Source organism: Emys orbicularis, chromosome 2, assembly GCF_028017835.1.
Source record: "Emys orbicularis isolate rEmyOrb1 chromosome 2, rEmyOrb1.hap1, whole genome shotgun sequence".
Taxonomy (NCBI): Eukaryota; Metazoa; Chordata; order Testudines; family Emydidae; genus Emys; species Emys orbicularis.
The window spans coordinates 109,393,756-109,406,783 of NC_088684.1; the positions used below are offsets into that span (position 1 = coordinate 109,393,756).

General features: G+C 41.4%; 1 protein-coding gene across 1 annotated transcript in view; it reads right to left on the reverse strand.

Annotated features, from left to right (window-relative positions):
* Nucleotides 1-13,028, reverse strand: part of CDKAL1 (CDK5 regulatory subunit associated protein 1 like 1) — a 645,112-nt gene that overhangs the window by 488,693 nt on the left and 143,391 nt on the right. The gene's annotated exons all lie outside the window — the stretch shown is intronic.

The window sequence follows — 13,028 nt, forward strand, 5'->3', positions numbered from 1 at the left end:
GATTCACCAAGTAAATGTAAGGGAACTGTTATTTTCCAAAATTTCCCCTTCAGTTATTCCATTGAGCCTGAATCACTTAAGACTATCATATTTACTTTTTTTGTTTTCATCTACCAAAGTAACAGAGTAGGTAGGACTTTGTACTTTAACATATATCTCAGCATCTGCATTACTATTCCCTTTCTTGCCATTTTTTAGAAGATTAAAATATTTTCAGAGTAACAAAGTTGCATTAGGTATTATTCAGCAGCTGAACTTCTCAGCACCCTTACCTACTATTGTGGAAAAAGTTCCAGTAATTAAGAGACAGGGCTCATAGAACCACCTATTATTAAGGTTGCCTGACACTTCCCATTATAAGATCTTATTTGCAGTTGCTTATAAAAATCAGCCAAACTTCATTTATTTGTACTGAAATTTCCCATATTGGGTATCTGCCTCAGATGGAAATTTCCGCCCCAAAAATGCAATCAAACAGCTTATCAAAGAATGAGGATAGGGAAAAATAGTTTGTTTTGCCCATGTTAAAAATTATGACAACCTTTTCTTTGAGAAGCTTAGTGCATCCAAACATTTGAAGAAGGGTCTTGAAATTTGGCAGGGCAGTGGCCTTTGTGTCAAAGATGTTCTTTTTGCAATCTCTGTGACAGTCTCCCAAATTTTGATAAAATTTAAGCCTTTAAAATATCACAGTTCAGACATACCCAGTAGAGACTTTAGAGTTAGCACCTACATTCCCCAAAGAGTCCATCCACACTGGGAATGCTCTGGCAATTTCAGCTTTGGGCAGTGCCGAGTCTGGGCACCTGAACTGAGAGTAGGAGGCCTGCTCTCTTGTGTGCTCAGTGATCCTTTTGGGCCCAGGAATGATGGAGAAGGAGGAAGCTGTCTGATTTTAATAGAGAGAGACAAGAGCCAGACATTCAGGGGAAGTAGACTGGGACAAGGAGCCTGGGGGTGGTGGAGGTGGACAGGCTGGGAAACTAGGACTGGACGCTGGAAGGGAGGGGAAGAGGGAAACACTGGAAGATGAAGTGCAGGAGACAGAGCCGGAGAGGGGAACTGGGAACCAGAAGCTGAGGGTGGGGAGGAGATACTGAGATTGGATGAGGATTTTGGGGGAGAGACTGGGACTGGCTAGGCAAGATGACTGGGAATGAGAACCAGTGGGACAAGAGAAGATGGTGGCGGACGGGGAGAGCAGTCTGATGAGGAGCTGGAGTGCAGGGGAAGAATTAAGACTTTCTGGGCAAAGAGATGATAAGAAGGAAGGGCGTGGGTCACTGAGATTAGACAAGGAGCCTGGGACTAGAAGGCACTGGTGACCAGGGATGGACAGGAACTGTGACTGCTGGAGAAGGAGACTGGGACAAGGATGAGAACTAGATGCTCAAGGAAATGAGACTCAGACTGGCTAGTGAGGAGAACGGAACCGGGACAAGGAACCTGGGTGGGAAAGAAACAGGACTGAAACAAGTTGGAGAGGATGGGGGTCACACTTGGAGGCAATGGACAGAAGAATCTGTTCCTACTACAGCACACTCCCTTTCAGAGCCTAAAATGGAATCCAAAATTTCTGAGTATCCACTATTTCTCTTGTATCAGCAAATAGCTGTGAAACCCACTGGCCAAGCTTGCGTCTCATCCTCTAGCGCTGATACACACAGAGACTGACAACCTGCTCCTGGTATCAGTTTTTCCATTAGCTCAAGTTGAAGAGGTCTAGATAACATGCTAGGTGGAGGATCTGAAGGATGTCCATAGGATGGAATATCTATTTTTCAGTTTACTTTTTTAAAAATCTTGGAAGTGACACACAAAGAAACTATGTTAAAAGAACATTAAGATTGAAAAGTCAAGCTCTCAAAAGTTAGGAAATGCCAGAATTAATTGCCTGTGCAACCTTAATTCAGCTCCTTTGTTCATAATCATTATAATACAGTCTTTAATTACATGATAACATTCTATTTTTCCCACAGGACTCCTGCCTCGATTAGTTATTCCTTGCTTTTTGTTTGTTTTGGAATTTTTTTTTAAATGCATGTATTGGTATTTGGGGATTTTTTCCACGGGTGAATGAACAGAATAGAAAACAATTAAACCATAGGTGGTTTCAGAGAGGTGGCTAATAGAATACCAAAAGTTAGTGATAACTATGTAGCAATATCAAAGACTAGACCAACACAAAGTAAGAGCTTCAATTCCCTAGTGGGTCATGGTTTTAGCTCTTCCCTCCAATTTCAGCTACTTTCCCAATGGTTTACACCCCACTTTTAAGTAAAAAGTTACTTTTCCATTTTTGACAGCCAGGCTCGCTTTAAAATATTTTTTAAAAAGTCAGATTCAGTGTTGCAACTCCTCTAACATTTAAAATTGTTCATGGTTAACACACCACAAACACATGTTGATGGAAAAATAAGGGATATTTTGAGTATTAAACTAAGCCTCAATTTATGATTTACCCTTTTCTGCATGGCTCCCTCTAAAAATTGCCATAACCAAACTGTAATCACAATTATAACCAACACCCTGGCGGGATTTAAGTTTTTTTTATATAACCCATATCACCATAGTATCAGACTGCCTTAAAAATTACATAAAGCCAACAAGTATCTTTGGTTCTCGTACTGCTTCCTAGAGCATGGTAGGTAGGTAGGTAGGTAGGTAGATACTGTTGTTTTCAGTACTGGGAAGGCTGTCGAAAGCTACATTTTACATTTCACCCTGATTATAAGAAGATTAATGGTGATACATTTCTCTTAGGAAGAAGCTCCTCACCTACAAACCAGCTAGAGAAAAGCTGCTTTCCCTGTTTTTAAAAATCTAACCCTTCCCATCAACAGTACCATTTCTGACAAAGTCTTCATCTCAGGGAGAGGCATAACAACCTGAGATAGCATAATCCAAGCCCACTGAGGGTTTCAATGATTAGGACCTTGATTCCCAGCAAGTATTTGATACGTATTGGCAGCCACTGTAATGTCCAAAGCACTAGGCTGATGCATTTATAGTGATGTATTGCTTACTACATTGGCTGCTGCATTATGAAGCTGCTGGAGCATTTTTAAAGCTTCAGCTTTTATTCCTAGACACAGTTCAGTCTGGTAGTAAAATCTGGATGTCATAAATGACTAGATCACTGTGACCAATCCACACTTATCAGGGGAGAAAGAACAAAGGACAATGGGCAAGTAAAGCTGCCTCGACAACCACACATAAAGCTACCTGCATATCCAGTAGCAGCAAGTGCAGGAGGATCGTGAGGGTCAGTACCATCTTAACGATCGGGAGTAGATGGCCTCTTTACAGAGGGATGCTACAGTTTAATTTTTTTAAATTATTTATCACACTAGCACCTTGAGGCTCCAAACCAAGATTGGGGCCACTTTGTGCTAACCACTGTATACATGCATAGTAAGACAGATCCTGTCCTAAAAAGTTTACAACAAAGAAAGGGAGGGAAAAAGGACTACACCATACCAGCATAGTGTGATCAAGAGACAGTTGATATATGTATATAAGGTGGACAGAAAGGTGGATAGAAAACTGGCCAGATTGTCGGGCTCAATGGCTCAATGTCTAGTTGGCAGCTGGTATCAAGCGGAGTGCCCCAGGGGTCGGTCCTGGGGCCGGTTTTGTTCAACATCTTTATTAATTATCTGGATTATGGGATGAAATGCACCCTCAGCAAGTTCGCAGATGACACTAAACTGGGGAAAGAGATAGATACGCTGGAGGGTAGGAATAGGGTTCAGAGTGACCTAGACAAATTGGAGGATTGAGCCAAAAGAAATCTGATGAGGTTCAACAAGGACAAGTGCAGAGTCCTGCACTTAGGACAGAAGAGTCCCATGCTACAGGCTCAGGACCGACTGGCTAAGCAGCAGTTCTGCAGAAAAGGACCTGGGGATTACAGTGGATGAGAAGCTGGATATGAGTTAGCAATGTGCACTTGTTGCCAAGAAGGCCAATGGCATATTGGGCTGTATTAGTAGGAGCATTGCCAGCAAATCGAGGGAAGTGATTATTCCCCTCTATTCGGCACTGGTGAGGCCACATCTGGAGTATTGTGTCCAGTTTTGGGCCCCCCACTACAGAAAGGATGTGGACAAATTGCAGAGAGTCCAGTGGAGGGCAACAAAAATGATTAGGGGGCTGGGGCACATGACTTATGAGGAGAGGCTGAGGGAACTGGGATTATTTAGTCTGCAGAAGAGAAGAGTGAGGGGGGATTTGATAGCAGCCTTCAACTACCTGAAGGGGGGTTCCAAAGAGGATGGAGCTCAGCTGTTCTCAGTGGTGGCAGATGACAGAACAAGAAGCAACGGTCTTAAGTTGCAGTGGGGGAGGTCTCGGTTGGATATTAGGAAACACTATTTCACTAGGAGGGTGGTGAAGCACTGGAATGAGTTACCTAGGGAGGTGGTAGAATCTCCATCCTTAGAGGTTTTTAAGGCCCAGCTTGACAAAGCCCTGGCTGGGATGATTTAGTTGGTGTTGGTCTGCTTTGAGCAGGGGATTGGACTAGATGACCTCCTGAGGTCTCTTCCAATCCTAAATATTCTATGTAAAATTAATCCTAGACTACACACAAAACTTGCACTGGTTTAACCTGAAACTCCCTGTGTATACACTCTTAAATCTATTTATACTAGTCTTATATCAAATTAGCTTAATTTGATAATTTACCTGACTGGCTACCAAACAGACATAATCTTGGTATAAACAGATTTTTTTTAAATGTCCACACAGCAGTCAGCATAATGTTTAACTAAACCAATTAGTGTGAAAACATTAACTTTAACATAAACTTTAACTGTAAACTGTGTGTGTAAAGAAGGCCTTAGTTCTATTTTTTGTTAAAATTGTTTTTTCTTTTCCCTTGTTTTTGTTTGTGGTGTCTTCTTCCGGATATCAAATCCATACAACCCACATTTAAGTCCGGCCTCCTGCTCCTCACCCAGGCACTGAACTCGCTAAAACACTGGGTCCATTGCAAGGGAATGATGTTTGAGTTTGCTGTTCAGAATATGTAATGTTACATATTGTCTGCATGCTAATGCATTTAAGTCCATGCTATCTCACTTTTCCCTGTAGCTTTACTAACATATTATATAAGATGGAGGGAGTCCACATTAAGAGGTCTGGAGGCAGATGTGGAGCTGTTCATTACAACCTTTTGGGATTAGTCTGACAGGAAAGATTTAAACCTCCTCAGTATAATTCTGCTCACTCCAAATGAGGTTTTGAAATTAGCTGAATTTTATCATGATTCCAGTTCCAAGAAGCCACTCATAGGGTTAATATTCAAGGGACTAATGAGCCTGAATGCCCAGCTTGAGACACCCACCTTAAAGTGGCGTGTATCTCAGATGGTAAGTGCTCATCCATTTATAGAAATAAGACCCCTTTCAAGGTATTTGCAGCTAAAAAAAATGGAGGCACTCAAAATCACTAGTCATTTTTTAAAATTCAAACCAACATGTCCGTATGCTTAGTACTGAGAATATGTATGTAAATTTTGCAGAAATACTTTCTGCAAAATTTTCAGAACTTTTTGTGGGATTCTAGGCAAATAATTTCAACTGAACCACGTAACTAACCACCAAACACAAGCTCTGAATAAGCAGAAAAGAGGTACCTGAACTATTCCTTTTATAACTAGAGAGAAAGCTAAAATTACACTAGTAATTCTTTGATTTCTAAGTATTCAAAAAAAGCGTAAAAATGTTAGTTTACATGCTGAATATAGAAAGCAAAAGATTTTGTTCCTCCACATAAAGTGAGACTTTATAATACATGCCTCAAAGGCAAATGTAATGGGACTTGAAGGCATAACTTGTTACACTCTAATGAAAGCAACAAGTTTTGCTTGCTGGTATCTTCGAAAAAAAATGAAAAATATTAGACTGTTGTTCTGAAATTATTATCAAGGCAGCAAATGCAGTTTATTATGAAAGGTAAATAGATGATGATGTTAAGGGGATTAATGAAGAGGACATGAAGAAGAATGCAGTATTGAGATGAAATTTCCAATGATTCACTCACTACCCAATAAAATTACATTCCACTCCAGGAGAAAGTTCAATGACTTCTATGAGAGTTGCAGGTGATTAGCCTCTTCTAAAATACCGGGACTTCATCCTGAGAGAATTATACCTTTAGTTGCTCTAAATTGAACTGTCATAGAAGAACATTCCCTCGTTTCACCTCAGTACTAGGACTTTTTGATGTCACTGACAGTAAAGCTAATATAAAGGAGTTTCTCCACAGATGCCAACAGGAATCCAGTCGGATAACATCAATGAGTGGGCAGATGTCTTAGTCTTTAATTTCTAGAGGATTTATGGGTGACAAATCTAGGTAATTGGTGGACCTTTTCCCATTAGCAGTAATCCACACTCTTGAAAATGTTTATTTAATTCATAAAATGAATCACAGATAGAAGGATACGGCTTCCTTGACATGGTAATGGAATCACTCTAGACCAATACCAAAAATATACTGATTGTCTGCATTTGTATTGACAAAACATTATGCATTTGTTACAACCTAACAGCTTCTAGAACATCATTCAGCAGAGGAACAGGAATGTGTAAAGAGTGGATTTCTTCCTACCTGTAAATTTCTTTATACTAGCTCAGAATTCAGGCTTACCCAGTTTATTGCAGGCATTTGCCAGCAGAGGGGGTAAAAAAAAAGGAATGAAAGTTTGCAATGTTAAGGGATCAGCTGTCATGTGTTTGCAGTTGTATGTATGCATACACCTCTACCCCAAAATAACGCTATCCTCGGGAGCCAAAAAATCTTACCGTGTTATAGGTGAAACTGCGTTATATCGAACTTGCTTTGATCCGCCGGAGTGAGCAGCCCCGCCCCCCAGGAGCACTGCTTTACCACGTTATATCCGAATTCGTGTTATATTGGGTCGCGTTATATCGGGGTAGAGGTGTACCAGTACACAGTTCTCACTTTATAAGCATTAGTCTAAAATCATAAAACATGGGTTCCAGACCAAGTGAAAGCTAACAGACGATTTAAGGGCCAATGCCACATTCATAGAATCATAGAATATCAGGGTTGGAAGGGACCAAACCCCTGCTCAAAGCAGGACCAATCTCCAACTAAATCATCCCAGCCAGGGCTTTGTCAAGCCTGACCTTAAAAACCTCGAAGGAAGGAGATTCCACCACCTCCCTAGGTAACCCATTCCAGAACTTCACCACCCTCCTAGTAAAAAAGCTTTTCCTAATATCCAACCTAAACCTCTCCCACTGCAACTTGAGATCATTACTCCTTGTTCTAACATCTGCTACCACTGAGAACAGTCTAGATCCATCCTCTTTGGAACCCCCTTTCAGGTAGTTGAAAGCAGCTATCAAATCCCTCATTCTTCTCTTCTGCAGGCTAAACAATCCCAGTTCCCTCAGCCTCAAATCATAAGTCATGTGCTCCAGCCCCCTAATCATTTTTGTTGCCCTCCGCTAGACTCTCTCCAATTTTCCCACATCCTTCTTGTAGTGTGGGGCTCAAAACTGGACACAGTACTCCAGATGAGGCCTCACCAATGTCCCTTGATTTGCTCGCAATGCCCCTATTTGTACAGCCCAAAATGCCGTTAGCCTTCTTGGCAACAAGGGCACACTGTTGACTCACATCCAGCTTCTCATCCACTGTAACCCTTAGGTCTTTTTCTGCAGAACTGCTGCCTAGCCATTCGGTCCCTACTCTGTAGCAGTGCATGGGATTCTTCCGTCCTAAGTGCAGGACTCTGCACTTGTCCTTGTTGAACCTCATCAGATTTCTTTTGGTCCAATCGTCTAATTTGTCTAGGTCACTCTGGCCCCTATCCATACCCTTCAGTGTATCTACCACTCCTCCCAGTTTAGTGTCATCTGCAAACTTGCTGAGAGGGCAGTCCACGCCATCCTCCAGATCATTAATGAAGATATTGAACAAAACCAGCCCCAGGACCGACCCTTGGGGCACTCCGCTTGATACAGTCACCAACTAGACATGGAGCCATTGATCACTACCCTTTGAGCCCGACGATCTAGCCAGCTTTCTATCCACCTTATAGTCCATTCATCCAGCCCATACTACTTTAACTTGCTGGCAAGAATACTGTGGGAAACCGTATCAAAAGCTTTGCTAAAGTCAAGGAATAAAACATCCACTGCTTTCCCATCATCCACAGAGCCAGTTATCATGTCATAGAAGGCAATTAGGTTAGTCAGGCATGACTTGCCCTTGGTGGATCCATGCTGAATGTTCCTGATCACTTTCTTCTCCTCTAAGTGCTTCAGAATTGATTCCTTGAGGACCTGCTCCTTGATTTTTCCAGGGACTGAGGTGAGGCTGACTGGCCTGCAGTTCCCCGGATCCTCCTCCTTCCCTTTTTTAAAGATGGGAACTACATTAGCCTTTTTCCAGTCATCCGGGACCTCCCCCGATTGCCATGAGTTTTCAAAGATAATGGCCAGTGGATCTCCAATCACATCCACCAACTACATGGACTTGTGCTCATCCAGCTTTTCTAAATAATCCTGAACCACTTCTTTCTCCACAGAGGGTTGGTCACCTCCTCCCCATGTTGTGCTGCCCAGTGCAGTAGTCTGGGAGCTGACCTTGTTCACGAAGACAGAGGCAAAAAAAGCATTGAGTACATTAGCTTTTTCCACATCCTCTGTCACTAGGTTGCCTCCCTCATTCAGTAAGGGGCCCACACTTTCCTTGACTTTCTTCTTGTTGCTAACTTACCTGAAGAAACCCTTCTTGTTACTCTTAACATCTCTTGCTAGCTGCAACTCCAAGTGTGATTTGGCCTTCCTGATTTCACTCCTACATGCCTGAGCAATATTTTATACTCCTCCCTGGTCATTTGCCAATCTTCCACTTCTTGTAAGCTTCTTTTTTGTGTTTAAGATGAGCAAGGATTTCACTGTTAAGCCAAGCTGGTCACCTGCCATATTTACTATTCTTTCTACACATCGGGATGGTTTGTTCCTGCAACCGCAATAAGGATTCTTTAAAATACAGCCAGCTCTCCTGGACTCATTTCCCCTTCATGTTATTCTCCCAGGGGATCCTGCCCATCAGTTCCCTGAGGGAGTCAAAGTCTGCTTTTCTGAAGTCCAGGGTCTGTATTCTGCTACTCTCCTTTCTTCCTTGTGTCAGGATCCTGAACTCGACCATCTCATAGTCACTGCCTCCCAGATTCCCATCCACTTTTGCTTCCTCTAATTCTTCCCTGTTTGTGAGCAGCAGGTCAAAAAGAGCTCTGCCCCTAGTTGGTTCCTCTAGCACTTGCACCAGGAAATAGTCCCCTACACTTTCCAAAAACTTCCTGGATTGTCTGTGCACCGCTGTATTGCTCTCCCAGCAGATATCAAGGTGATTGAAGTCACCCATGAGAACCAGGGCCTGTGATCTGTTAGTTGCCGGAAGAAAGCCTCATCCACCTCATCCCCCTGGTCTGGTGGTCTATAGCAGACTCCCACTGCGACATCACCCTTGTTGCTCACACTTCTAAACTTAATCCAGAGACAAGTTTTTCTGCAGTTTCATACTGGAGCTCTGAGCAGTCATACTGCTGTCTTACATACAATGCAACTCCACCACCCTTTCTGCCCTGCCTGTCCTTCCTGAACAGTTTATATCCATCCATGACAATACTCTAGTCATGTGAGTTATCCCACCAAGTCTCTGTTATTCCAATCACAACATAATGATTCTAAACCAGTGGTTCTCAACCACACGTATGTGTATCCCTGGGGGTACACAGAGGTCTTCCAGGGGGTACGTCAACTCATCTAGGTATTTGCCTAGTTTTACAACAGGCTACATAAAAAGCACTAGCAAAGTCAGTACAAACTAAAATTTCATACAGACAATAACTTGTTTATACTGCTTTATATACTATACATTGAAATGTAAGTACAATATTTATATTCCATTGTTTTATAATTATATTGTAAAAATGAAAAAGTAAGCAATTTTTCAGTAATAGTGTGCTGTGACACTTTTGTATTTTTATGTCTGATTTTGTAAACAAGTAGTTTTTAAGTGAGGTGAAACTTGGGTACACAAGACAAAATCACACTCCTGAAAGGGGTACAGTAGTCTGGAAAGGTTGAGAATCACTGTTCTAAACCACTCCAAATCTTTGCAACTGAAAGCATGAGAACTAGAATAAGTTTTACAGCAAGCTTACAAAATTACAAATAAACTACATTAACTATGACTGCTCTTTTATATTCAGGATGTGCCAAAGACATTATTCTTGGCAGGAAGCTATTCCTTTTTTGGGCCTGCGAGCACTTGCTCCTTTATAACACTAGGGGCTATACGAAAGTCATTCCCCTGGTATTACAGATTAAGGGAACAGAATGCAGGTACAAGTGACAGATCTTCTCTTGTTCCAGTAATCTTCCTTCCTATTATTTTTGCTATTTGGAGTCACAAGTTATTTTCTGTCCAAGTTAATACTTGTTATGCATCTCTAAATATTGTGTCACCATCCATTCATTCCCTCAAATAACAATCCACAAACTAATCAAGTAATCTGAATCCCTCATAGAGAATAGCCATCACAAAATGTTTGCCAACCAGGAAGAGTAAAGAGGGACTCCACAATATATAAACCCTTTATAGTCTACTGTGCTGAACTAAGGGCTTGTCTACATTACTGGCTGGATCAACGGGCAGCGATCGATCCATCGCGTCTAGTGTAGACACGATAAATCAACTGCCGAGCGATCTCCCGTCGACTCTGGTACTCCATCGGAGCGAGAGGCACAGGCGGAGTTGACGGGGAAGCGTCAGCCATCGACTCACTGCAGTGAAGACACCGCGGTGAATAGATCTAAGTACATCGACTTCAGCTACGTTATTTCCCACCCCCTCAGTGTAGACCAGGTCTAAGACTCCAAAATGGTTATGTTCCTGAAGAACTGAAAACTGAAGCTTTGTATAGATTGGACAACAGCCTCCATTGATGGTTTGAACTGAGACAATGTCAGAGTGTGCTGCAGTGACTGCAAGGGATAAACCAGGATTTCCTTTATAACTATAGTAAGCAAGTTTACCACAGAACAGTAACAAACACCCTGTTATCTTCTCTAAGAGTTAAACACTGCAAAGGTAATTCTTCAAACACATCCAGAAGTTGCTGATTGTCACATAACTGAGGCAAGAACAGAGAAAATTTGTCACTTTGAGAAAGTCTGTTTTACCTGCTGGCAGTAAACAGAATAAAATCAGGGTCCAGAAAATTTACAGACAACATTACAAAAGCAAAGCACTACAGAACCTTAACAAAAATGCAAATACAACCAGCACACCATTCCATGGGGCCTCTCTACCTCAATCTCAAACAGCTGAACTAGATGTTCAAAAACCCAAAATGATCATCACAGGTTAACAAACAGCACAAAATCCAGATTATTCTGATAGCTTGCTCCTTTTGGGGAAAGAAATAGCAGGAGGGTAGCATAACATCGTACTCAAATAAGGCTGCATGAAACATTTTGTGCAGATAAAATGAAGCCTCACTCTCCATCCTGCCACGTATCAGTTACTTCTGAAGTTACAAAGCAGCACAGTATCTTTGGCATATGATCAAGCTGATAATAGGTGCATTATCAGAAGATTTACAGCACAGACTAGAGCAGGGGTTCTCAAACTGGGGGTCAGGACTCCTCAGGGGGTCGCGAGGTTTTACATGGGGGGGTCGTGAGTTGTCAGCCTCCACCCTAAACCCTGCTTTGCCTCCAGCATTTATAATGGTGTTAAATATATAAACAAGTGTTTTTAATTTATAAGTGGGGGGTCACACTCAGAGGCTCGCAATGTGAAAGGGGTCACCAGTACAATAGTTTGAGAACCACTGGACTAGAGGAAGAAAAGGAAAATGGGGCAACTTGACCTATTTTCCTCTTTTCACATGGGAAGAATTCACCAAGCTGTGGACTCCAGTGGAACCTTATTATCTCAGTAATATAATTTAGACTATTAGGTGAAGTCAGTTATGGCCTGTCTATTCCATAATAAATTACTCAGAATATAGCAATTTTCTTAAATCTAACATTGACCTTGTATTGTGATTATTGCTCAGAAACCTCTTAAGAAAATTCAATCAAAGCCTACAGCATCTTAACCTCAGCTCCATTCAGAGATGACGACAATGGGTATGCAAGACTTGGCTCATTTTAATTAAATGTATTTCCTCAAGTAACAGTATAAAGGTTGAGGCATTTCACAAGCATTTAACTTTCAAGTTTTGGAACAAACATGTTTAACTGAGGTCTTTCATGAAGCAGAAATTGAAACCACAAACTGGAGAACATGCAACTGGTTGCTATAAAACCAAGAACTGTTGACTTAGAAAACATGTTGTTCAAGAGATATTTTAACACTGTATTTAATTCATGTTATGCCATAAATACTGAATACCAATATCCTTCAGTCCAAAAAGAATAAACTCCTTTCACACAGTGTGCCCTTAATCGGTGGAATACAGAAACAAAGCCAGTAAAAACTGAGCTGTTATTTCAATCTCTACATTATAACAAAAGAATTAGCAGTATTAATAAAACAGAAATAAATTTCATGCAAGCTTCTGACATAAGACTGGCAACAGATCTTGTATGTCCACCGGAGGTCAGGAAGACCCACAGTATGTCTCATGAACCCCTAAATATCTGCATCTAATTTACAGCAGAGCCTTCACAGTTTCATGAATGTTCAGTATTTCCATAATAAATCCTAAACCCTTTTCCCCACCCTCATGGCAACAATACTTTGCTCCAAAGTTGATACACTACATCTTTGTCCAGGGGCTTTTTCTCCATCCCCACCCTAAGTTGAGGTTTATAAATTATCACAACACTTTTATAAAATCTAATGGTCTAAAGACCTTAATATGCAATATCAGTTGGGCTCCTCCTACTCATATAACTCAGTATTTCTGCAGAAGTGTTTCTAAATATTTGCTACTGATTAACTAGAGTGCTTTTCATAACTTTTCT